Source organism: Mus musculus, chromosome 12 (genome assembly GCF_000001635.26).
Source record: "Mus musculus strain C57BL/6J chromosome 12, GRCm38.p6 C57BL/6J".
NCBI classification, from domain to species: Eukaryota; Metazoa; Chordata; class Mammalia; order Rodentia; family Muridae; genus Mus; species Mus musculus.
Window position 1 is genome coordinate 21770242 of NC_000078.6, and position 27484 is coordinate 21797725.

The 27484-nt window shown below is 46.0% G+C and overlaps 1 non-coding gene and 1 pseudogene across 5 annotated transcripts in view; both read right to left on the bottom strand.

Moving 5' to 3' along the window:
- Positions 1-14316, bottom strand: part of 6030426L16Rik — a 57736-nt gene extending 43420 nt beyond the window's left edge. The window contains exons 1-3 of one of the 5 annotated variants that reach the window (XR_001780512.1): positions 13902-14316; positions 12686-12729; positions 8236-8575 (exon numbers count right to left, since the gene is read on the bottom strand). This is a non-coding gene — a transcript (RIKEN cDNA 6030426L16 gene). Of the gene's footprint in view, positions 1-6605; positions 6675-8235; positions 8576-12685; positions 13875-13901 lie in introns of those variants that run through there. The other 4 variants (XR_001780511.2, XR_001780509.2, XR_001780510.1 and 1 more) reach the window with 4 other exon arrangements.
- Positions 20-6627, bottom strand: Mrto4-ps2 (annotated as a pseudogene).
- Positions 14317-27484: the final 13168 nt, after the last annotated feature.

Here is a 27484-nt window from a genome sequence, read left to right on the forward strand (position 1 = left end):
GGGCATTAGTTTTGGAGACTTTTTTTTTTTTTTTTTTGATCTGAGAAGAATATATCCTGATGATTAGGAAAACCCTAGGTGGAAGGTCTGTTCCTAACTGTTACCTTAATTGCCATGGTTTAGCTTGTGCCCCTCTAAGAAGCAGCAGCCACACAGATCTCCTGGCCTGGAAGACCCAGCCTGAGTCCGTTCACTATGAGGCCTTTATGTACACAACCCAGATGGTTTTCTGGAACCCACAGCCCTAAGGGACCAGGTATATTATTAGACAACTCACTCTGTGGCAGTGAAGGCCTCTCAGTAAACGCCTCTAGAGGCTACGGAGGCAGCTCAGTTGGTAGAATGTTTGCCTGGCATTCAAGAGGCCCAGGGTTTGATCCCTGGCACCACATAAAACAAACATGGTAACACATGCTGTAATTGCAGCCTTCGAAGGTGGAGGCAGAGGCAGAGGCAGGAGGATCTGAAATCCAAAGTTATATTTGGTACATAGAGTTCAAGGCAACCCTGAAGCCCTGACTAAAAAGTAAAACAAGAAAAGAAAAGCCTCTAAAAAAGGGCCTCTAATGCTACCTGTCTCCCCAGGGGTTAGCACTTGATATCTCTGGAGTTGTCAGTCTTGGCTCTTCTAAGTTGACAACAATGGAAGCTGGCCTGCAGAGACTCAATGGACACCAGCTTGCACTAAGTAAACCCACCTCTGTACAATGAAAGGGCATTGAAGAACCAACCAGAGTGGTCAGAACTCCTGTTTTGTCAACTGCTGAAACCCAGAGTCACATGACTCCATGGTGCCAATATGACCTCTCTCAAAAAGAAATAATCTTAAATGAGCCCATTAAATGCTTTCTTACTTTACAATTACTTTTCTTTATTTTTTGAAATTGTAATATAATCTCATCGTTTCTATTCTCAAAACCAACCCACATATCCCTGCTTACTCTCTTTCAAATTTATAACCTCTCTTTTCCTTTGTTATTTTATACATATATGTATATTCCCTAAACATGTAAACACAGCCTGCACAATCTGTATAATATTATTTATATGTCTGGCTTCGGTGCTGACCATTTGGTATTAGGCAACCAACTGGCAAAAGCACATTTTCTTAACATAGAATTAAAGCTCATAAAAATGCTAGTTATAGCCAGGTGTGGTGGTGCACGCCTTTAATCCCAGCACTCAGGAGGCAGAGGCAGGTGGATTCCTGAGTTCGAGGCCAGACTGATCTACTAAGTGAGTTCCAGGACACCCAGGGCTATACAGAGAAAACCTGTCTCGAAAAAACCCAGCCACCCCCCAAAAAACCCAAAACCAAAACCAACCAACCAAACAAACAAAAAACAAAAACAAACAAAAAAAGACTGTTTCAATACAAGTCCTCCAGCCAGCCAATCTTCACAGTAGAGCTGGTCTCTACCACTAAGGCATGCTGGACAGTGTCACTTTTACCTTGGGGATGATAGGAGACCCGTGCTTCAAGTACCAGGGAATGACACCCAGTTCAAAGGACACTTCTGCACTGCCACCACCGCAGCATCCAAATGAACCCCTACTCCCTTGCTGGTCTCCCCACCTCTCTCCTGGGACTAGGAACAAGCACCGAAATGTCTTTAAACTGTGAAGCAGTGGCTGGAGAAATGGTTTATTGTAAGAGAACTTCCTGCTCTTCTGGAGGTAACAAGTTTCATTCCCAGCACTCACAACCAAGCAAATCACAGCTGCCTACAACTCCAGCTGCATAAGCTCTAAGGACATCTGCATTCTGAGTGTCACACACAGATACAAATCAATAAAAAGTAAATCCTAAGGAGGAAATCAGACCATGGGAGTCTGAGCCCCAAACCCTCTAACAGCTTCCCACCACTCCACAGCCAAAGTGCAAATTCTCTCCCCAAGGTAAAGCCCAGTGCTATCTGGACCTAAGCCACCCCTACACACAGGCCCCTCTGTTCTCCCTCACCTCTGATCACAGGCCTTCTGTCTGCCCTGATACTCACAACTCAACCCTTTTCCAGGACTCCTCTATGCCCAGGTCTTTGCAAGCAGGCAGCCTCTACATTCCAGAGTGCTCAAAGGTCACCTCTGCAGAGATGCCTGTCTTGACTTCAGTTTCCTCCCCTCCAAAACCACATCCTATCCCCAAGTTATGCATAACCTTGATTCATCACTACCTGGCACACAACATGACATAATCACCTGTCTATCAGTGATGATCAACTAGGGAGGAGCCTTTTACAAATATAAAAGCTCCAGGCCTCACCCAAATCTTGTGAAATCAGAATTCAGGAGAGCAGAACTAGGTTCTTCCAGTCCACAGACACCCCCTCCCCCACCAGGCAACTCTGAACACAGCCAGGACTCAGGGCAGCCTACAACAGTACTTTCAAACCCTGGTGCACACACTGCTCCTGAGAGTGCTATTAAAATGCAGACTCTATTTCCACAGCTCTACAATGGAATCTGAGGCTCTGCAAGTTCCACACCTCACTGACTGGTGCTGTCAGGTGAAGCATTTTGCAGTTGCAAGGGCCTAAAACTGTGCTCATCAACAAGACTTCCTACAAGTATGGAGAACAAAGTCCTGAATCTACATCTTGCAACAGAGTGGCCACCAACCCATGTGGCCACCAAGCATCTGAGACAGAGTAATGTTAGCAAAGAGCTGACTTCATTCTTGGGCTACAACTCTGACCAAAAGCCAGAAGTGCAGTTCCCCACCATGAAAGGCCTCTGTAAATTCTTGGCCTAAGGAGCCTTCTGCAGTCTGGATGGATAGGAAAATTCCACCAAAGGCCTAGTTGATCACCAGCCCAAGAGTGGATAAATATTTCTCTAAGGTAGGGACACAGATATGGAAGACTGGATAAAACCACCTTGGAGCCTCTTACACCAGGCTTCCATTCAAGGCCCTTTCATCCACATCCCGGATCACATGTAAACAGTCCAGTCTTCCTGTTCTCTACATCATCACCATAGATGCTCTGATCACATGTAAGTGGTCCCAGTCTTCCTGCTCACTACATCATCATCATAGATGCTCTGATCACATGTAAGCAGTCCAGTTTTCCTGTTCTCTATATCATCACCATAGATGCTCTGGCAGACATGACCTCACGTCACTGATCTGCCTGGAGAATCGGTTTCTCACCATGGAACCACAGATTCTTTCAAAGAGAAGAGATGTCTAATCCCTTCACCTAACACACAGCAGCAGGTCCCAAATGAACCACAGCAAGAGCTGGGATGCACAAGGAGTGGTATCATAGTAACTACACTACTAATCATAAAAGAGAAATTGAATTCAGCTGGAGGGAAACCAATTCCACCCTAACTGATTCAAGACGTTCCAGAGACACCAATTCAGATTTCAGGACAGCATAAAATGATCGCCTGTTAACCTACTCCCTTCCAAGGATACACTGAGAAAAAGGGGGCATCCTTCTGACCATAGATTCAAAATCTGTTAGCCTGGGATTCTGAAGGAGCTGGTTTACAAAGGACTACAACTCAGAATCAAATGCAAGGCCAGTTCCCACTATAAATTCTGGGCGGAGCCTGGCCCCATGAACAGCATCCCCCTGGGAGTCTGTACAGTCCAGATGTTCATTCTCCTTTTGCAGTTAGAACAGCAAAGCATTTCCAAGGTAACCAAGGACAACAGAATAAGAGACTCATGGCCATGGAAGGAAAAAGTTAAATTTTAATACTTAAGAGTCAATATCAAATTTATTTTTAAAACTACAACAATGCAAAATAAGAAGGGTAGGAATGAATGGAGCTATGAAGAAGCCCTAACAAACAACAGGACTGTCCCAAGAATGCACACAATGTTTCTCTATTTCCAGAGTATTTTGAAGTAACCAGAGGCTTAAAAAAAAGTAAGATACAAAAATCAAAGCTGGGAGGAGGGTGGGGGGTGGCACAGCTCATTTTTCAGATTTATGCCTCAACTACTTATTTTCTCCCTTATTTTCAAAGCACAAAGCTGACACCAGTTGCACTCTGCACTTTGCAAACTGTGCAAAGTAAGTCACCCAGAGAAAGTCAACAGGAAGTCAAAAGTTTCAAACCAGCTACACTCTCACCTGTTACCAAGACAATAAGCTCCTTAGAGAGAATACATGGGGGCTGGGAAGACAGCTTAGGGGGTCTGGTGCTTGCTACACAAGCTTGTGAACCTGCATGGGGATCCCTAGGATTCATGGGGAGCAGAGACAGGCTGTGGGGAACTTATTCAGCAAAGCATTGCAAGTTCAGCCTCTGTGCTCGGTGAGCACAGGAGCCATCACACACACACACACACACACACACACACATCCACACACAGGCACACCTAGGGGGAGGGACAACAATTTCCATTTATATGCACACCTTCATCCATTCATCCATTTTCTTCTCCCCTCCTCCATTCTCATTCCAGGGTCTATACAGTAACTACAGTGAAATCTGGTAAAGCAGCTACCATTTACTAAGTCTACTGGGTACTGTACCAGAACCTTCAGAAATAGACATGATTATCTAGACTGTGAACTGGACTGAAAACGGTAAAAGTATATATGGGCGGTTAGGGTCTCATCCCAATTCATACAACTGGAAAGTGATGGAGCCTGACTTGGAGGTGGCTGATCTAGCTATGGGCAGTTTTGAGAATGCACAATAACTAATCATTAGATAACGCCATGCAGTTTGAGAAAGCAGCATCCAGCCAAGTTTAAACTCCACTTGCTGTATCTATAACCTGAACTAATCTCCTAGCCTCAAATTCGTCATCTGCAGAGCAGGGATAGAGATTAAACACAACAGTTTGATACCTGTAATACAGGCCACGCACTGGCAACTACTGACATTCTAGCTACAGGTGTGCAAGTCAAGAAAGCCTATTTCAGTCAGAAAATGACAACAGCTAGACATATTCTCCATTGGAAGCAATCAGGTTTGCCAAAGTTAATCAGATAAGTTTACTAATTCCATAACTCATTTAAGTAGAAGAGCAGGGACTTATTTTTTAGTTGTATTTCTATGAAATGTGTAACTTTTTGTATATCACAAAACCTACCCTAATGTCTCATCTGACCATAAAAAGACATTTGCTTAAAGTCTAAGTATTGTAAACATGGTGTGTTATTACACTAGACAGAGAACAACTTTTTGTTTTGGAAGTAAACATTAAATAATGTAGGAGGAGAAAGACAGCATTATTTTAAGTAATCCACACTGAGTCCTTTCACCCTTCAAATCAGTTCATACACACTATTAGCTTAGAGTGGATGCTGGCCTCACTTAAAATGAGATAAGCCTGCAAAGAGTTCAGGTTTTCCCTGTTTCCGACTCAAATCCATTTTCTGCTTTGGAGGCTGAGTGAAGCCAGCCTGCAATTTGACAGAATGACCAAATCCAGTCTCTCTTTAATCTATTCAGTAACTGAGCTCTTGGGTAATCTACTGCACTGCATGGAAAAGCAGCTTTGGGTTCAACCACTATAAACTAAAATTAATCAGAGAGAGGCCATGCCAACTTTAATTGCAACTCCTATTTGCCGGGCTTTCCAACATCTGCCAGTATTACTGACACCTAACTGATTCAATACAATGAGAGAAGCGTCCTAACTTTATAAACATGGGCTGTCTTTTTTTTTTTTTTTTTTGCTGTCTCCCGGGAACACCCTGCGGACACAATTTTATTCTTTATAGAAACAAAGTCATTCCATTAGCACCCTCCCTTGTCTTTGTCCATAGCAAAATAAATAGCTGTTCCCTCTAGAGGGTGACAGCAGTCCGGGGGCAGGGTGAGGTGGGGTGGGGTGTCCAGCAGAGATGAAGAACTTGCTGGAAGGCCATAGTCCTGGCTCTCAGAGTCAGCTGTCATCCTCCTCCTCAGACTCTCCCTCAGACTCAGGCGCGCTCTCAGGCAGGTCATCGTCCATCTGCTGGAATTGTCCCGACTGGGCGTCCCACATGTATTTGATGGTCACTTTGAATTCAGCCATCTCATACCCAAACAGCTTCAGGATCCGGGCCTGCTCTGGGGTCAGCACGTCACCCTCTTTGCATACTTCATAGTCAGACAGCAGGGTCACCACACCTTTCTCGAGGGCAGTGGGCAGCCCCAGCTGCCTCAGTTGTAGCTCCATGGAGTGAGGGAATTGCTTCAGGGGCCCTGGATCCAGGCTCACAGTTAGAGTTGCTTTGTTCCCCGCTCGAGCAAAATCCATTTCTGTATACTTTGTGAACCACTCATTCACCTCCTCCTTCGTGCGGTTGGTAAACAGCAGCCCAACTTCACCTCTCAACTTCTTGCTGACCTGATGTAGGTCGTCTTTGTATTCATCAGATGGGCTTCGACCCAAGGCCACCATCATCACCTTGTTTTTGCCAAAGAACATCCGGCTGTGCTTCCAGGCGTTCCGGATGTCCTTCAGTTTGCTGTTCCTCATGTTGGCCACAGAGAAGATGAAAAGGTACTTGTAGGTGTCCACACATTTCCGAAGCTCTTCTATCAGGTTCTGCTTCAGTTCCAAGCCTTTCTTGGCAGTTTTTGTTAAAGAAACTTTCTTGTCTCGCTTGGATTTGGGCATCACAGCAAAGGCACGTGCGGCGGAAGACTGGGCGGCCGCATGGGCTGTCTTTTAAGGACATCACACACAAGTGTCCTTTCCACAGAGGGAATCCTACCTTTTTGGATATAATTATTTTCATAAGCATTAATGATGTATTTTCAAAACACTGTGACTATCTTCCTAGTGCTTTTCAAGGGCCCTCATGGGGAAGGGGCTCTCATCCTCCACCTGCCTCATTAAAGGCATCAGTGGCACCTAAAGGCCAGGTTGAGAAAAGTGGACTAAAGCAATCTGCTCTCACTGAATTTGCTACAAAAGATTTACAAGCAGATCTTTGGGAAGACAGGAGAGAGAAAAGAAAGGGGATGAGGGTGAAGGAGAAGAACGGATACCCTAGCTCACTTCCAAGAGCAGGATACTGAACCTAGTATTTTTCATTGAGTCTAGTCCTGACTGTGTAGGTCTACAAAGACAAATATTTTACACGAAAGAATAGTAGTCTAGTCCCCCCCACCCACCCCCACCCCCTGCCCAGGCAAAGGCTAATAGCGAATGCTTTGTTCAAGCAAGGGGAAAGGATGTAATGACATAGCTTAATTTAAAAGCTCTCCGAACACCAACCTCTGGCACAAGTATTTTAAAATGTCTACCTTGATCTTAAAATTCTGAGCAAAAGAAATGTAGTCATCGGTTCACTACTGCTACACATGTGTGTCTCGTTCTCCAGCTACCTTTTGTGAGTCCAGCTGGACGCACAAAGCCTACAGAGCTGAAAACACAAAACTCTAAATTCTGTTGGGGAGGTAAAGAAAATGATGTAAGTGAGGCTTTCCCAAGCTGTGGACAGCCGTAGTCTCTGGACTCACACAGCCTCTTCCAAGCCTGCTTCAATTTTCAACCCAAACTGCTTCCTTCTTGCAGTCCCTCTTCCCCAGGGTCTGGAGAGCTCACTGCTTAGCCACTCAATACAATGACTACGCAGTTATCCAGGTGGATAACTTACCCAGGTTAAGGGCAAAGGAGCTGATCATACTGTCAACAGGCACCACACAGGTAGCCCAGAAGTGGCCACCAAAGAACTTTTGGACCTCAAAGATACCATTCTCCACATCCCTCTACAGCGCTGCTCTGTGGCACATTGTGGGACTGCCAGGCCTCCCAAGATGGGATGGGCACCCGTGCCTAAGCAGCTTGGGGTCCCTGGATCTGCTCTACATGTTGGCTCAGAAGCCACAGCTGCCCCCGCTGGGCTACTTCCGGAACAAGTTGGAGAGGTCCGCGCAGGGAGACCCATCACTCCCGGGCCGCAGAGCTCGCAGGGGTCCCCGGCTCGAAGCCGCCACAGACTCTGCAGCCAAAGTTGACCTCTCCGAGGATGGGAGCAAAGAACCTGAAACCCTGCGCTGGAAATGGGAATAAAGGAGCGTTCCCAAAAAAAAGGCCCAAGGTGGCCAAGCAGCCTCTCCCTAGAGCAGGGACCAAAGGGCTTCTGTGTCCGGCACTGCAGGTCCGGCTGCGTCCGGCTTTGGGGTACCAGAAACTTTTCCCAGGTGTGGGCGCAGCCGGAGGGCACTGGGTATCGGGCACCAAGCGCGGAAGCCTAACAGGTGCCCAGGGCGCAGCGCGATCCCCGCGACCCTAGCCTCCTGCCCGTTGCGGGCTACGCTACCGCTCACCTCCTCGATGGCCTCCACGGTGTCCCGGCACTGGGCCGAGCGCGTGGTGAAGCTAGAGGCCGTGGACGCCTTGTAGTCCTCAAGGGTCTCGGCCACGAATTCCGACACGGAGATCTGGTCCGGCATCGCCAGGGCGCCGGGGCGCGGACTGCGGGCGCGTCAGTCGCCCAGGGCGCGGGCTCCGACCCCGCCGCCGCTCGGGGACTTGAACAAAGGGGAGCGCGGGCGCGGAAGTCGCCGCGGGGCGCGGGAGCCACCGCGGGACGCCCGGTGGCAGCAGGGGCGCGCCCAGCCCGCAGCTCTGCCTGCTGTGCTCCGGGAGCTGCAGCTACCAAGTCCTCTGCAAAGGAGACCAGACGCGAGGGCGCACAGTCAGGGGGAACTGCGCGCCACCAAGCCACTGTCCTGGACGCCTCCCGCGGAAAGGAAAGGGCCCGGCTGGAGAGGGCGCGGAGGCCCGCCCGGCGGGGCGGGGCGGGGCGCAGGCCTGGCCGCCAATCGGGTCGCCCGCCGCTACCGCGCCGCCAGGAAGCGGAGGCCTAGGCAAGGAGGGCTACGTGCGCTCAGGGCGTGTCAGTGGCTGTGGGCTGCTGCATTACCTCTGCCTTCCGGACGTGCTGGGGTTCGAGGGCGCGCCCTCTCATAAGCTGCGATGCCCGGCTCCCACCCCGCACCCGCCATGACCTCTAGCAACATTGCCCAAAGGGCGTGGAGTGGATACTGCTTCCCGGCTGGAAGGGAGCCCACCCTTTTGCTCCCCAATCCCACCGTTAAACCTAAGAATACATTTGACTTATATTGCATAACAAGCTAACCAAACTGGACATAGGGGATGAATTATAAAACAAATCATTTTATGTATCTTCCTAGGACTATTCTTCAATTAGACTTCTGTATTTCAAATAAGGCTGAGGTATAGTACACTAAGAGGCAAAAAAGAATAGTGCCAAAGTAACAGATCCCCAAAACCAGACCCCATGTCAGAACACATCATAGAGCAAACATTTATCAGATCAGAGCCTCAGCTGTATTTTAAAAACCCAGAGGTTCTGAAGACACTAGTCAAAAATCACACCCTCTAACTCCCGGAGGCAAGAGGCATGGTTACTGCTGCTGCCAACAAAACAGCCTAGAGAAACTTTACAAAAACCTTTTGTAGGTCTGAAAAGAAGGGAATGTGAGGGACATTATAAGCCCAACATGGGAAATAAAAGTGGTCTCCTGCTGCCATAGGACAGTAGACCACTCCATCTTTTTAAGGCTCCCATGTACAAATATGCTGTATGAGGTAGCAGCTGAGGTCAGACATTATATATGGCTTCTGGTATTTTACCAGCACTGCCTGTGAATAAGTTCAGCCTTCAAAAATAGCTGTGCGAGCGGGTAGCTTTTATTCCTGCACAAGGCAATAAACTGCAATCCCAAAACTCTGCAACTCTCTGCAACTTTCCACCATTGTGAACATCCTTCCATTTAGTGTCTCAGGGACACACCTATCTCAGCATGTATAACTTCAGGGTATTGTGTTATAGTACAGGCTCTCCTTCACAAGGCATTTTCTGATCCCTCTGCCTCTCTTCCCACCTATAAGTGCTTTTGTTCTTCTCTGAAATTGAAGAATATTCCCTGTGACTTTTCAAGGTTTTATTTTTGGAGACATGGTCTCTGTGATGCCTTGGGAAGTTAAAAGAAAGTAGAGTTTTTCCTTGACATAATATAGTACCAGTCAAACTAGTCAATGTGTCTAACACACACACACAGACACATAGACACACAAACACACAGACACACACACACAGAGACACACACACACAGACACACAGACACTCAGACACACACACACAGACATACACATAGACATATACACACACATACAAACACAGGGACACACACATACACACACAGACACAGAGAGACACACACACGCAACACACACACACAGAGACACAAACAAAGGGATACACACACAAACAGACACACACACACACAGACATGAACATAATTTAAGGTTTAAATGTTGAACAGAAATCAAGAGAACACAAACACAGGGACACACACATACACACACAGACACAGAGAGACAAACACACAGACACAGAGACACACACACATAGAAACACACACAAAGGGATACAAACACATACACACAGAGACACACACACACAGACATGAACATAATTTAAGGTTTAAATGTTGAACAGGAATCAAGAGAACACTACCCACTCTTTTGTATGTGGTACTGAGGATTGAATCCAAGGCCTTGAACCTATAGGCAAGTGCTCGAACACAGAGTTACTACCCCAGCCCTCATTTACATATTTTAATGCATCGAGAAAAGAAGATGCTGATATTACCAGTTTAGGCCTCAACATTTGAAAATGTGTGTTTTCTGGGTCACCTTTATGACTGACTTTAGAAAATGAATGACAAGCAGATCTATCCTCAGCTTATTTTACAGAACAGCACACAAAGACTGTTCATTTTGTCATTTTAATAAAGTCTGTACACTCTCCTTGTGAAAATAAAGTAGACAGTCCTAGATAAAGGAGCCTTAAACTGGAATCTGTGGGGGCTACTCAGGTGAGCTGTGCCACACAGTCAGGAAAGCTGGGTTTGGGAACTTGTGTATGTGGTAGAAATACTACATGGTGGTGTGTCACTGTGCATCTCTTCCCAGTTCCATAGTCTGGCAGCTTGAAATTGCTTTGTAGGAGTATTTACACCAGAGAAATGGGCAGCCGCTGACCATGACTGGACTTCTTGCTTAACTAATTGTCTAAGCCAAACAAGGCAGCTGAGTGTTGTGACTTTGTTGAGGATTATATTCACAGGCAGGCACATCTGAGCCACCGCATTGTGAGTACCAAAGATGTTTGTGGAAAAACGCTGCCAATCCTCTCTGTTATAGCAAGGAGGCCAGGGTGTCATGGGCAGATGAAGTTACACCAGACATCTTTACCAGCCTTGCTTGCTCATTAACATAAACAAATGCCAACTGACATTGATGTCAGAAAGAGACTCATCTGTCAATGACAGCAGCTACTTCTTTGCTGACTGAGTTGGATAATAAGCATATCTTCTAAGTCTTATTTTGTCCAGGCATGGTTAAACTGCAGACTGGGTATTGATGTAAACACTTGGCAAAAATCAATGGAAGCATGTATGAGAATCAATTAGCTACATGGGCTTCACTATAGAGTAGCGGATATCTCTGAATCCTTTGCAGGCTGTGTGCTGTCCAGTCTTTAAGTAAGAAAACATAAAATAAGTGTATTTATGGATATACACACACATCTATTTTCAGAGACTAGGCTTTCAGTATTTACCAGCCCACTTTGAATACAATTCTACCTTTCCTGCCAACAGGACAGGCAGTGGCCCTCCCAACTCTGATTCATGCTCCTGGAATGAAATACATATAGGATTAAAGCCCTGATATGCTGAAATGCAAGCAAAGGCAACTAGTGTTAAAAATATTATTTGTCTTTCAGCAATTAAGGGAATGCCATTTGTTGTTTTCAAGCACTTAGAATAATACAAACAAGTGCCATCGGAGGGCGGGGTTTGTTTTCATGGGAAAGCAAAACAAAACAAAACAAAAAAAAATAAGAGTTTAATTAGCACTCCATATGCAGATAGCGTTTGCTAAAGCTTTTAAAGAGTGCATGCATACTTTATTTTTTTCTTAGATCACAGCACTCTCTTCATAGCTGAGTGAGGTGGTGCATGCCTGTGATCCCAGCACTGGTGAGGCTGAGTGGGAAGCTTAGGAATTTGAAGCTACAAATTCTGGGCAGCAGAGCCGATTAGAAGCCAGACATAATGAGACCCTATTTCTAGAAAACAAAACAAACAAACAAAAAATCCCTCTTCCTTCAGCAAGTGTATTCTTAGGTTTCTCTCCCTCTCCTTTAGATGGGGCAGGCATTTCTCCAGTGTTTTCCTATTGTCTATGAAATAAAAGTGAAGCTCTTGATTCTACTCTAGCCCTTCCCCCAACCCTTTTCCCAGCTACCCTCTGACCTCTAAGCACCTCCAAACACTGCCTGCCTTTGTAGGGGCCTTCCACTAAGAATAACTTTGACAGGTTCTGTGGGACTCAGACATGAATGCCTGGGAAACTTTTTTATTGGGCATTTCATAACATGCGCATAGTATATAATATGCTGCATAGCCTTCTAACAGGAACAGATGACCATAGCTGAGTGATTTTTCTCATCAGCCAGGAAAACACTTCCTTAGTCAATGTTCTCCAGGCCCTTGGGACTGAACTTGAGCAGCTGTTTTCTTGCCCCTGTTGGTAAAATTGTGCATGTATGCAGTGGACACCACAGATATGATCAAGCACACCCCCATAATGGCGAGGCCAGGAAGAATCTAGAACCACAACTCCACACCGTTACTCACACTCCAACCCATCACTGGCTCCTCAGAGGTGACCCGCCTTTACCTCTCTTCCCCTGAGAAAGTTTCTTGACCACAGCATTCATTCACCTGTAGAGAGTTGAGAAGTTGCAGCACTCACCCAAGAGCCCCACACTAAAGCATCTGCAGTACACTAGACCTGCTCAGCAGAGAGTGTCAGCCACATCCTTGAGACTTCAAGCTGCCTTTCCCCACAACTCACAGCTCTCCTCTCTGTTTCCCCACTGAGAGCAGCTCTGCTCCTCATTGGCTTCCTGTAGGACAGGCTAGCTAGCTTTTGACCCTGGAACATTGTTGAGAGCTTCCTCAGTTTCACACACCTTCATACCCTCACACCAAATCCTTGGCCTGGAACACTTTCTTTTTCTTGACTGCTTGGGAAGTGTCTTGGTCATCTTTCAGAATCAACCCCAAACCTGAGCCTCTGAGGGTCCAGCTCGTTTCAATTCTTTCTCAGCCTGTCTGTGCAAAATTGGTGGTCTTGGCTACTCGCAGTCCCTCTTCCCCAGGACCTGAAGAGCTAGCTCACTGCTTAGCCACTCAATACAATGACTATGCAGGCCCTTTCCAGGTTAAGGGCAACGGAGCTGATCATACTGTCAACAAGCACAACACAGGTAGCCCAGAATTGGCCACCAAAGACCTTTTGGACCTCAAAGATACCATTCTCCACATCCCTCTACAACGCTGCTCTGTGGCAAGTAGTGGGAACTGCCAGTCCTCCCAAGATGGGATGGGCACCCGTGCCTAAGCAGCTTGGGGTCCCTGGATCTGCTCTACATGTTGGCTCAGAAGCCACAGCTGCCCCCGCCGGGCTACTTCCGGAACAAGTTGGAGAGGTCCGCGCAGGGAGACCCATCACTCCCGGGCCACAGAGCTCGCAGGGGTCCCCGGCTCGAAGCCGCCACAGACTCTGCAGCCAAAGTTGACCTCTCCGAGGATGGGAGCAAAGAACCTGAAACCCTGCGAGGGAAATGGGAACAGACAGGACTGTTCTCCAAAAAGGCCCAAGGTGGCCAAGCAGCCTCTCCCTAGAGCAGGGACCAAAGGGCTTCTGTGTCGGGCACTGCTGGTCCGGCTGCGTCCGGCTTTGGGGGACCAGAAACTTTTCCCGGGTGTGGGCGCAGGCAGGGGGCACTGGGTATCAGGCACCAGGCGCGGAAGCCTACCGGGTGCCCAGGGCGCAGCGCGATCCCCGCGACCCTAGCCTCCTGCCCGGCGCGGGCTACGCTACCGCTCACCTCCTCAATGGCCGCCACGGTGTCCCGGCACTGGGCCGTGCGCGTGGTGAAGCTAGAGGCCGTGGGCGCCTTGTAGTCCTCAAGGGTCTCGGCCACGAATTCCGACACGGAGATCTGGTCCGGCATCGCCAGGGCGCCGGGGCGCGGACTGCGGGCGCGTCAGTCGCCCAGGGCTCGGGCCGCCGCTCGGGGACTTGAACAAAGGGAAGCGCGGGCTCGGAAGTCGCCGCGGGGCGCGGGAGCCACCGCGGGACGCCCGGTGGCAGCAGGGGCGCGCCCAGCCCGCAGCTCTGCCCGCTGTGCTCCAGGAGCTGCAGCTACCATGTCCTCTGCAAAGGAGCCCAGACGCGGGCGCGCACAGGCAGTGGGAACTGCGCGCCACCAAGCGGCTGTCCCGGACGCCTCCCGCGGAAAGGGGAGGGCCCGGCTGGGGAGGGCGCGGAGGCCCGCCCGGCGGGGCGGGGCGCAGGCCTGGCCGCCAATCGGGTCGCCCGCCGCTACCGCGCCACCAGGAAGCAGAGGTCTCAGCAAGGAGGGCTATGTGCGCTCCGGGCCTGTCAGTGCCTGTGGGCCGCCACCTTGTGTCTGCCTTCGGGACTTGTTGGGTTCGAGGGCGCGTCCTCTCCTGGGCTGCGGTGCCGGGCTCCCACCCTGCACCTTCCTTGACCTCTAGCAACATTGTCCAGAGGGCGTGGAGTGGAACCGGGGATACTGCTTCCCAGCTGGAAGGGAGCCCACCCTTTTGCTCCCAATCCCACCGTTACCCTCAGAACCCCCTGAATTCCCCACCAGAACCTCAGGAAAGGGCCAGTGAGACAGTGTGGGTAGCTCACCTCCTACAAGACAGTGAAATCCTCCAGGGCACTTTAGAGGGACAAGATGTAGGGACACTTAGTTGGGGATGCAATGATAGGGACCATGTTCTGTCTGTGCTCCTTCTCACAGCCTTAAGAAGCCAGGAATAAAGGATAAAGGTAGGTGTTTTGCATAGGGAGGTAACCATGGTACAAGCCGAATGGGAATTCAAACCCATGACCTTCGCCTTGGAAGAATACTCCAACCCCTATTAAGCATCCTGTCCCCTAAGCTTGTACAATTAGGGACACTCCCAGTTACCTGAAGACAGTTTTAGGGTGCTAGGTCAGGCTTCACCCTGAGAAAATCATAGAATGCAGTGATGTGCTGTGGGAAGTGGGGGACACCCAAGAGAACCAGAGGTACAGATGGTTCTCAGAGAGTACTCCAACCCACAGCTGACTGATCACAGACACAACTGGGCCAATAAATCATCTGAATTAGGACATTTTCATCTATATCCCATTCAGAAATTCTCAGCTGTATTTAAAAAACCCAGAGTTTCTGAAGACACTAGTCAAAAATCACACCCTCTAACTCCCCGAGGCAAGAGGCATGGTTACTGCTGCTGCCAACAATACAGCCTAGAGAAACTTTACAAAAACCTTTTGTGGGTCTGAAAAGGAGGGAATGTGAGGGACATTATAAGCCCAACATGGGAAATAAAAGTGGTCTCCTGCTGCCATAGGACAGTAGACCAGTCCAACTTTTTAAGGCTCCCATGTACAAATATGCTGTATGAGGTAGCAGCTGAGGTCAGACATTATGTATGGCTTCTGGTATTTTACCAGCACTGCCTGTGAATAAGTTAAGCCTTCAAAAATGGCTGTGCCAGTGGGTAGCTTTTATTCCTGCGCAAGGCAATAAACTGCAATCCCAAAACTCTGCAACTCTCTGCAACTTTCCACCATTGTGAACATCCTTCCATTTAGTGTCTCAGGGACACACCTATCTCAGCATGTATAACTTCAGGGTATTGTGTTATAGTACAGGCTCTCCTTCACAAGGCAATTTTCTGATCCCTCTGCCTCTCTTCCCACCTATAAGTCCTTTTGTTCTTCTCTGAAATTGAAGGATGTTCCCTGTGACTTTTCAAGGTTTTATTTTTGGAGACATGGTCTCTGTGATGCCTTGGGAAGTTAAAAGAAAGTAGTGTTTTTTCTTGACATGATATAGTACCAGTCAAACTAATCAATGTGTCTAACACACACACAGACACATAGACACACAGACACACAAACACACACACAGAAAGACACACAGAGAGACACACACACAGACACACACACACACAGACATACACATAGACATATACACACACATACAAACACAAGGACACACACATACACACACAGGCTCAGCGAGACACACACAGACACAGACACACACATACAGAGACACACACAGACAGAGACAAACACAAAGGGATACACACACAAACAGAGACACACACACACACAGACATGAACATAATTTAAGGTTTAAATGTTGACAGGAATCAAGAGAACACAAACACAGGGACACACACATACACATACAGACACAGAGAGACAAACACACAGACACAGAGACACACACACATAGAAACAAACACATACACACAGAGACACACACACACAGACATGAACATAATTTAAGGTTTAAATGTTGAACAGGAATCAAGAGAACACTACCCACTCTTTTGTATGTGGTGCTGAGGATTGAATCCAAGGCCTTGAACCTATAGGCAAGTGCTCGAACACAGAGTTACTACCCCAGCCCTCATTTACATATTTTTAATGCATTGAGAAAAGAAGATGCTGGTATTACCATTAGAGACACGGACACCACTAAGTTTAGTTTAAAAAATACCTAAAATATCTATTTTTTAAAATAATTCTTGTTGGGAATGCTGTCACATCCCTTTAACCCCAGCACTCAGGAGTCAGAGACATGTGGATCTCTATGAGTTTAAGGACAGCCAAGTCTACAAAGTGAGCTCTAGGATAGCCAGGGTTCTATACAGAGAAACCCTGACTCAAAAAAGATATAATAATTCTCAAGGATAAAATTGTTCTAAAACTGAATTGAGGCAATATACAATTTCACTTATCCCATACCATACAAACGTTTATGTTTTGCTGTAAAATATAAATGCCTTTGATCATACAGTGTTCTTGTAGACCTCACTAGGGGCTGGTTCAAAATACATACCATGTAAACCTATGTTAGTGTTAAAATCTGAGAAATTATGAATCCATATATATTTGAGCCTATATTTTTCATATAGAAGACTATAGTCCCCTTGGGTGTACTGGTCTGTTTTTGTTGCTATAATATACCTGAGGTAGAAATTTCTGAAGAAGAGGAGGTTGACTAGGATGTTGCCCAAATGGTACATTGTTAGTGCTTGTCTGGAGTATATAGAGCCTGTGGGTTCATCTCTACACCGGGAGATGATAAGAACAGCAAGGGGAGGGGAGAGGGGAGGAAGTTAGCTAGTGGTTTTGAAGCTGCCCTGGTTAGTTTTGTCAACTGGACACAAACCTAGATATAACTGGAAGGAGAATCTCAGTCAAGGAATTGTTTCCATCAGATTGGGATTCAGACATGTCTGTATGACATTTTCATGATTATTAATTGATGTAGATGGCCCAGTCCACTGTGGGTGGCACAATTCCTAGGCAGGTGAGCCTGGCCTGTGTAAGAAAGAGGCTAAGTAGATCAAGGAAGGCAAGCCAGTAAGCACTATTCCTCCACGGTCTCTGTTTCTGCCTCCAGTTCCTGTCTGGGCTTTCCTGAATGATGGTCTATAACCTGTAGCCCAGTTAAACCCTTTCCTTCCTCGAGTTCCTTTTAATCAGTGTTTTATCACAGCACAGAAAACAAACTAGGACAGAGGTGTACAGTCTAAGATCAAGCAGCCCCTTCCATGTAGCTTCACATAGGTGGTAGCATAATGTTGACATTATTTACTTGTAAGATTGTTCACAGGCTGGAAGCCAGAAAAACAGACATCAACTCCCTACTTTAGAACTCGCTTTAATAAGAACTAATGGAGGGTCCCAAGAAAACTCCCTTAATTGCTTCCAAGGATAGTACCCTCAGTGCCCTAACTCCTCCTAGTCCCCACCTGAGACCCACCATGACACAAAGGCCTAGGCTCCAATAAGAGGACCATTAGGGAACAAACCACATCAGAGCAGTAGCAGAGAGAGAAAGGATTTGTTATTGCAGAAGTTGGGATAAGCAAGAACTATGCATAAATTCATACAAGTTCATTTCAGATCAGTTTTTTTTTGTTTTTGTTTTTGGTTTTTTTTGGAGACAGGGTTTCTGTGTAGCCCTGGCTGTCCTGAAACTCACTTTGTAGACCAGGCTGTCCTCGAACTCAGAAATCCGCCTGCCCCTGCCTCCCGAGTGCTGGGATTAAAGGCATGCACCACCACGCCCCCCACTTCAGATCAGTTTTACCACTGAGAGTTATTTTTAAAAACTAGACCTTTGCCAGATGTGGTGGCCATACCTTTAATCCCAGCACTCTGAAGAAAGAAACAGGCAGATCTCTCTTAGGCCGTGGCTAACCTGGGCTGCAGAGTGAGACCCTCTCTCAGACAAGTGGATTCTTTTTGAGACTTTGAAGAGCTAAAAAGGTCTGGATAAAGACTTGTAGACCTCTCATGACATCATCAGCATCCTCTCAACAGTGCTTCTGGGAGGTAATGGAAGCTAGCAGACAGGCCTTTGTTGGGGAAGTGTTACTAGATCCTTTCAGGAAAGAAAATGCTGGAAGTCTGGCTTCTAGCCTCTCTCTGATTCCCCTCTGTCATGCTGTGAGCATTTCCACACTCCTGCATTCTTCCACCACTATGTCTTGCCTCACCTACAGTCCCCAAACCAGCAAGACCAAAAGACAGAAATCTCTAATCCTGTGAGCCAATTTAAGCTTCATCCTTTACTCAATTCAGCTAAGGCAACCAAAGGAAGAAGGATAGAAAAGCCCATGCCTGGTGCCCAGTAAGATTGGCTAACACCCCATGTTCCAGAGGAATGTTCTGCCTCTAGTTATTCCCAAGAACCTGAGATTTCTCACTATCCAGCCAAGGGAAAAGGTAATGTTCTCAGCTCCGGAATTTTCTGGAGGCTTGGCTGGTTTAACACAGACATTTCCAGTTTGCTTGCAGTTAACTTGTAAATGATTACTCTTGGAATGAACAGATCTGAGTATTACAGGAACTTTGTGGTAAACAATGCAATAAAATAGGGACACCCACAAGTACCCGTGATGTGAACAGGGAAATGTCACTTGGACTTTCTCCTCCACCTCATAGAGTACTTACCCTCAGATAATGTTGTGAAAGCAACCCATTTACACCCCAAGGTGAGAGACAGCCACATGTATGGGTCACTCACCTCACGGTTTGTGCTTTGGGGACAGAAGGAGGGAAGGATTTGGCAGCACACAATTATAACACAGATGGAAACTTAGATCTGGAGGTCAATTTTTTGCTGGTGTGCCCAAAGACCCGAGAGGGTGTCAGATCCCCTTGAACTGGGGTTACAGATAGTTGTTTTGTTTTGTTTTATTTAGTTTTTTTTTTTTTTTTTTCTTCGAGACAGGGTTTCTCTGTATAGCCCTGGCTGTCCTGAAACTGACTCTATAGACCAGGCTGGTCTCAATCTCAGAAATGCACCTGACTCTGCCTCCTAAGTGTCCCAGTGGTTGCATGTGCCACCACTGCCTGGCCAGATAGTTGTAAGCCACCATGTGAGTGCTAGAAGGAGCAACAAGTACTTTTAACTGCCAAGTCATCATTTTCCACCCTACCCCATCTTTAAAACACACTCACAGGCATGCACACACATGTACAAGTGTACACATATACATGCACATATACACACACATTTTAAAGTTCTCGTCATTATTGTATGTGGCTGTTTTGCTTTCATGTATATCTGTGCACCACATACATGCAGTGCTCTCAGAGACCAGAGAGGGCATCACATTCCCTGGAACTGGAATGACAGATGATTGTAAACTTCTGTGCTGGGAGTTGAACCTGTTCTCAACCTCTGAATTATCCCCCCTTTAAAAGGTGTTCTTCCACTGAGGTATGCCCTAGATGTGCTCATGCCTACACCACGAGTCTCTGCTCTAATGTTCACGATCCCATTATCCATGTTTTGTGTTTGTTTCTGAAAAGAAGAAAATACCTTAGGAAGCTCATCCTTGGGCCCAGACACTTGTGTTTGTTCTTATTTTTTGAGACAGGGTGTACTTTGCAGCCTGGATAGCCTGGAATTTTCTTGTAGACCAGGCCGGCTTCAAACTCACAGAGATTTGCCTGCCTCTACATTCCTGAGTTCTGGGATTAAAAGTAAGTGCCACCATGCCCAGTTTAGGCCTCAACATTTGAAAATGTGTGTTTTCTGGGTCACCTTTATGACTGACTTTAGAAAATGAATGACAAGCAGATCTAACCTCAGCTTATTTTACAGAACAGCACACAAAGACTGTTCATTTTGTCATCTTAATAAATCTGTAGACTCTCCGTGCTGAAATAAAGTAGACAGTCCTAGATAAAGGATGTGGTAGAAATAATACATGGTGGTATGTCACTGTGCATCTCTTCCCAGTTCCATAGTCTGGCAGCTTGAAATTGCTTTGTAGGAGTATTTACACCAGAGAAATGGCCAGCCACTGATCATGACTGGACTTCTTGCTTAACTGGTTGTCTAAGCCAAACAAGGCAGCGGAGTGTTGTGACTTTGTTGAGGATTATATTCACAGGCAGGCACATCTGAGCCACCGCATTGTGAGTAGCAAAGATGTTTGTGGAAAAAAGCTGCCAATCCTCTATGTAATAGCAAGGAGGCCACAGGTGTCATGGGCAGATGAAGTTAAACCAGACATCTTTACCAGCCTTGCTTGCTCATTAACATAAACAAATGCCAACTGACATTGATGTCAGAAAGAGACTCATCTGTCAATGACAGCAGCTACTTCTTTGCTGTCTGAGCTGGATAATAAGCATTTCTTCTATGTCTTATTTTGTCCAGGCATGGTTAAACTGCAGACTGGATATTGATGCAAGCACTTGGCAAAAATCAATGGAAGCATGGATGAAAATCAATTAGCCACATGGGCTTCACTATAGAGTAGCGGATATCTCTGAATCCTTTGCAGGCTGTGTGCTATCCAGTCTCTAAGTCAGCAAACATAAAATAAGTGTATTTATGGATATACACACACATCTATTTTCAGAGACTAGGCTTTCAGTATTTACCAGCCCACTTTGAATACAATTCTATCTTTCCTGCCAACAGGCAGAGCAGTGGCCCTCCCAACTCTGATTCATGCTCCTGGAATGAAATACATATAGGATTAAAGCCCTGATATGCTGAAATGCAAGCAAAGGCAACTAGTGTTAAAAATATTATTTGTCTTTCAGCAATTAAAGGAATGCCATTTGTTGTTTTCAAGCACTTAGAATAATACAAACAAGTGCCAGCGAAGGGCGGGGTTTGTTTTTATGGGAAAGCAAAACAAAACAAAACAAAAAAATAAGAGTTTAATTAGCACTCCATATGCAGATAGCTTTTGCTAAAGCTTTTAAAGGTTGCTTGCAATACTTTATTTTTTTTCTTAGATCACAGCACTCTCTTCATAGCTGAGTGAGGTGGTGCATGCCTGTGATCCCAGCACTGGTGAGGCTGAGTGGGAAGCTTAGGAATTTGAAGCTACAAATTCCAGACAGCAGATCCTATTTCTAGAAAACAAAACAAAGAAACAAACAAAACAAAAATCCCTCTTCCTTCAGCTTGTGGATGCATTCATAGGTTTCTCTCCCTCTCCTTTAGATGGGGCAAGCATTTCTCCAGTGTGTTCCTATTGTCTATGAAATAAAAGTGACGCTCTTGATTCTACTCTAGCCCTTCCCCAACCCTTCTCCCAGCTACCCTCTGACCTCTAAGCACCTCCAAACCCTGCCTGCATGTGTAGGGGCCTTCCACTAAGAATAACTTTGACAGGTTCTGTGGGACTCAGACATGAATGCCTGGGAAACTTTTTTTTATTACACATTTCATAACATGTGCATAGTATATAATATGCTGCATAGCCTTCTAACAGGAACAGATGACCATAGCTGAGTGATTTTCCTCATCAGCCAGGAAAACACTTCCTTAGTCAATGTTCTCCAGGCCCTTGGGACTGAACTTGAGCAGCTCTGTTTCCTTGCCCCTGTTGGTGACATTGTGGATGTATGCAGTGGACACCACAGATATGATCAAGCACACCCCCATAATGGCGAGGCCAGGGAGAATCTAGAACCACAACTCCACACCATTACTCACACTCCAACCCGTCCCTGGCTCCTCAGAAGTGACCCGGCTTTACCTCTCTTCCCTTGAGAAACTTTTTCTTTCTTTCTTTCTTTCTTTCTTTCTTTCTTTCTTTCTTTCTTTCTTTCTTTCTTTCTTTCTTTCTTTCTTTCTTTCTTTCTTTCTTTCTTTCTTTCTTTGCCACCATGTCCAGTCTGAGAAACTTTCTTGACCACACCATTCATTCACCTGTAGAGAGTTGAGAAGTTGCAGCACTCACCCAAGATCCCCACACTAAAGCATCTGCAGTACACTAGACCTGCTCAGCAGAGAGTGTCAGCCACATCCTTGAGACTTCAAGCTGCCCTTCCCTGCAGCTCAGAGCGCCCCTCTGTGTTTCCCCACTGAGAGCAGCTCTGCTCCTCATTGGCTTCCTGTAGGACAGGCTAGCTAGCTTCTGACCCTGGAACATTGTTGAGAGCTTCCTCATCTTCACACACCTTCATACCCTCACACCAAATCCTTGGCCTGGAACACTTCTTTTTCTTGACTGCTTGGGAAGTGTCTTGGCCATCTTTCAGAATTAACCCCAAACCTGAGCCTGAGGGTCCAGCTCGTTTCAATTCTTTCTCAGCCTGTCTGTGCAAAATTCGTGGTCTTGGCTACTCTCCTTCCTTGAAGCATTAGACAGAGAATCTGTAAGGCAGCAGAAAAGAAGCATAGCAGAGCACAGCACTAAGATCTTGGTGCATGGGGGCAGCAGGGAGGTACATCGTCTTGAAGACTGGGAAGAGGAAAGGGATGAGAAAGTGTTGTGGTTAGACCAGGAGGGGGATAATGACTGGACTGTAGAAAAAAGAACTATTATTAATAAGAATAATACTAATAGATCTTGGTGCACAGTGAGACACCTACCACCCATTTCTCTGCCTGTCTCCATCCTCAAAGAAATGTGATGTGATTGGTTTTTGGCCAAATATTGAGTCAGACAAGGTGAGAGCACTCATTTCACTGAACTTACAATACATCTCAACCCCAATCTGTTCTAGAAGCTTCCATTATAGAACGATTTGAACTTATCGCTGAAGCATCTGCTTCTTAATATTTATTTATTTATTTATTTATTTATTTATTTATTTATTTATTTATTTATTTATTTATTTATTTATTATATGTAAGTACACTGTAGTTGTCTTCAGACACTCCAGAAGAGAGCATCAGATTTTGTTTCCAATGGTTGTGAGCCACTATGTGGTTGCTGGGATTTGAACTCAGGACCTTTGGAAGAGCAGTCGGCACTCTTAACCACTGAGCCAGCTCACCAGCTCCAGAATCTGCTGCTTGATGCTCACCTCTTGCACTCAGCTTCAGGGAAGCTCTAAAATGGGGCAGACACAGAGTAGGACCTCCATAAATTTCATTCGTCTTTTTGAGACTGGGTCTTTCTATGGATTCCCTAACCACTACTAGAAAACTAAATGCATGGCACCACTTAGCTTTTGGAAGGCAGAATGAGAGGTGACATGAAATCCTTACTGAGAAAGCCATTGGTCTGCCATCTGCCAAGACAGAATGGGGTCTTCACCCATGATAGGTTAGGCAAGCTGCTCAAGTAGTCTGGGAAACTTATTTATAGAGGAATGAACATGCTGGTTGGGAGGGTGGTGTTTGGACTACCTTTCACTTCCCCACACTGCTCCCAATCAGACACAGTAACTTTCAAGCCTCCTCCTCCTCCATGTTGGAAGCCTAAGGCTCAAGATGACAGCCATGAACACAGTTCCATATGAATAAAGGAACTCCTGCCTCAATCTGTGGTGTGCCAACTGTGGTCTGGAGAGCAGCAGCTGCCTGGGAGCCTGGTAGAAATGCAGAACTCACTCCTACCAAGACTTAGGGAGACCTCGAGCTAACTCGTTTGCACTTAACCTTTGAGAGATGTTTTTCTAGCTTACACAGGGATACACCAAAAACAAGGACTTTGTTTTCTCATCTTGTCAGACGGCTACAATTTCAAATCATGTGAACTCTATTGTACTATTGGGATTTAATCTAAGAAAAATCAGAGGTTTGGGTCTCTATCATATGAATGTGTCATTTTGAAGTTGTGTGTATGTGTGTGTTTAGGCTCATGTGTCTCCCAGGTTTTCCTCTAAATTGATACATAGCTAAGGATAACCTTGAACTCCTGAGCCTCCTGCCTCTACCTCTCATATGTGGGAATACACTCTATGCAGAGTTTATTTTGTTCTGGGGTCAGGGCAGGGGCGGGGGTGGGTGGAGTTACAACTCAGAGTTTTGTGCATGCTGGAGAAGGACTCTATCACTGAGCTACATCTACAGTCCTCCTGTGAGTCCTATTGAGAGAAACAAAATGAGGTGACATAATAATAACTGGGGCAGGGGCAGAACATCAACAGTGGCAGTCAGAAAAGGCTTCCTAGAGGAAGCAACTTTCGAGCTAAGTCTGAGATGAAGAGAAGAAACAGCTTAGCCTAAGGGGCTGGGGAGAGTCCTCCAAAGGAATGTAGAGAGCCAAAGCCCTGAGGTGCGAACTTGTTAGCTGTGAGAAAGATGGCCTTACACGGGTTAGAGTCCTGCCCGCAAAGGAAAAGAAAGCCTATCCCATCCTGCAGTATTCAGTTATTCATGGTTGCGAGGGGGGCCACAAACCTGGAAGGAGATGAGAGGAAGGGAAAGAAAGCAGGAGACCAAGCAAATTTGTCCAGGTCTCGTTTATTATGCTGAGGTGCCTTCTTTTTAAAGCATACATCTCAGGGAGTAGGGGAGGGGTTGAGAGGGAATTTTACAAAGAACAAAGAATTGGGCATCTGCTGACATGGGGGGCAAAGTCAGGCACCAGGCAGTGGGCACTCTGCATCTTATCTGCGGAACATAGATCCTCCTTGACAGCCTTGGGTGTCAGGCTGGGCTCAGGCGTAACTCCTGGCCTTGGATGGCATGGGAGTTCAGGAAGAGATAGGGAAGAGGGGACTATAATTCAGCTTTTACAGCCTCAGGTGCCAGGAAGGGAATAGGGAGGAGGGGATGATAACCAGCTCCTAGCAAAGGCCATTTCACCTAGGGAGATTGTGAAGGGCTCCCTTTCTCATGGGATGGTCTCGGACAAAAGCTGGTGCTGCAGACATTGGCAGGCACTGACTGTACAGGGCCCTAGAACCTTCAAGAGTATGGTTTTTCATGTCTGCAACTAACACAACTGTCCTTTCACTTTAAAAACAAAGAAGACTTGACTCTGGGGAGATGGCTCAGCAGGTAAAGTGGTCACTGCTCCAGCATGGGGACCCCTAATACTCCAGTACAAACTGGGTGTGGCAGCTTTTCATCCCACTGTTGATAGACAGAGGCAGGAGAATCCCTGGGACACACTGCCCAGCACTGTAGCCAATTGGTGAGTGTCAGGTTGAGCAAGAGACCCTGTCTAAGCTTAACAAGACAAGAGTGCAGAGGAGCAATGAAAGGGGATATCCAACAATCCAATGTTGACAGTACTCCAGAAACTCACACACATGCATACACCACATACTACACTCACACACACACACACACACACACACACACACACACACACACACACACACACACACTAATATTCCTTTGGCTGCTTGTAGAGAAATGATTTCATGGGTTAAGGGTGGAGCCAAAACAGATGGTAAAGCACTTATTAGTAATAGAAAGTCAGATTACATCCCACTGTTAAATTAATTACCTTATGTTATTTGTACAAAATGACAGGGTTCATTATCAAATTATATATGGGTGTGCTTTTGCAGCACACATCAAGGAAGTAAATGTAGGAGCCACAGTGGGCTCCAGATAAAGGGGACTCCAGGAAGTGCTGGCCTTGCTGCCTGCTGCTAAGCAAGCAAGCGATGGAGGTGGCATTGTGATGAGCTACAGGCCACAGAATGCAAGAATTAGAAGCTTTTGTTGGATGCTGGGTTTTAAGAGCCTAACAGAGCTCTGGAAGAGTCCCTCCTGACCAAGCACTAACTTTTCATTGATTCTTAATTCTCATCATGTGTCTCCTCCAAGACCAATCTGGGACTTACTAAAAGCTTTGCTGAAAAATAGCTGGCACAGTCTACTGCATGTTAATCACTGACTAATTAATTAATCACTAATTAATTACTCACTAATTAAGAAAATGCCCTACAAACTTGCCTACGGGTTATATAAAGTATATGATTTGGATAGCTAGAGAATACAAATCTGGAGATATACATATACACAGATATGAATATGTGTGTATATCCATATAGAAATATTATCACAATCAAAATCATAAATCAAATGGGTTGGGGTATAGCCTAAAAAAATTTAGGAATGACTGAAAATTCAAATTAAAGCTCAGTGGAAACAGTAGACTATTTAGCATGCAACAAACCCTGTGTCTTAGTTAGGGTTCCTGTTGCTGAGACAAAACACCATGACAAAAGCCGGTGATGGTACACACCTTTCATCCAGCACATGGGAGGCAGAGGCAGGCAGATTTCTGAGTTTGAGGTCAGCTTTGTTTACAGAGGGAGTTCTGGGGCTGCTGGGCCTACATGGAAAAACTGGTCTCTGTCTCCAAAACAAACAAAACAACCCTGAACAAACCAAAGTACAAAAGCAAATTGGGAAGGAAAGGAAAGAGTTAATTCCATCTTTTGCTTCCACATCACTGTTCCTTATTAAAGGAAGTAGGGCCAGGAACTCAGGGCAGGTACTGAAGCAGATGCCAGTGAGAAGGGCTACTTACTGGCTTGTTCCTCATGAGTTGCTCAGCCTGCTTATACATTCCAGGACCACCTGTCCAGAGGTGCCCAAATGGGTAGGGCCTAACACTAATGTCACCAATTAAGAAAATGCTCTACAGTCTTGCCTACAGGTCAGTTTTGTGGAGGCATTTCTTAAAAATTATGGTTCACTCTCCCAGCTTTCATCAAGTTCATATACGAAAAGAGATAGATGAATAAATAAATACATTTACCCAGGAAACCCTGGTTTCATCCCCAATACCACAAAATAGGAAAGTAGATAATGGTTGACAAATATAGATTATAGATGATAGTGGTGAATAATAGAAGACAGATGACCAGATAGATAGATTGATAGATAAATTATGGATAGATAGATAGATAGATAGATAGATAGAGGAGATGATAGAAAACAATGATATAGGTGATAGGTAAAAGACAATAGAAGAGAGATGGATGACAGATACGATACTATCTATAGATGATAGGGAATAATAAGGTACATGACCAGCAGATGAAGAGGTAAGAAAAGAGAAGACAGAGCTAGGTAGATAACAAAGACAATAGATAAATAAAGTAGCCGAGCATGATAGCCTGATTCTTTAACCACAGTACTCAGGGGCCAGAGTCAATAGGATGTTGGTGAGTTCATAGCCAGCCAGA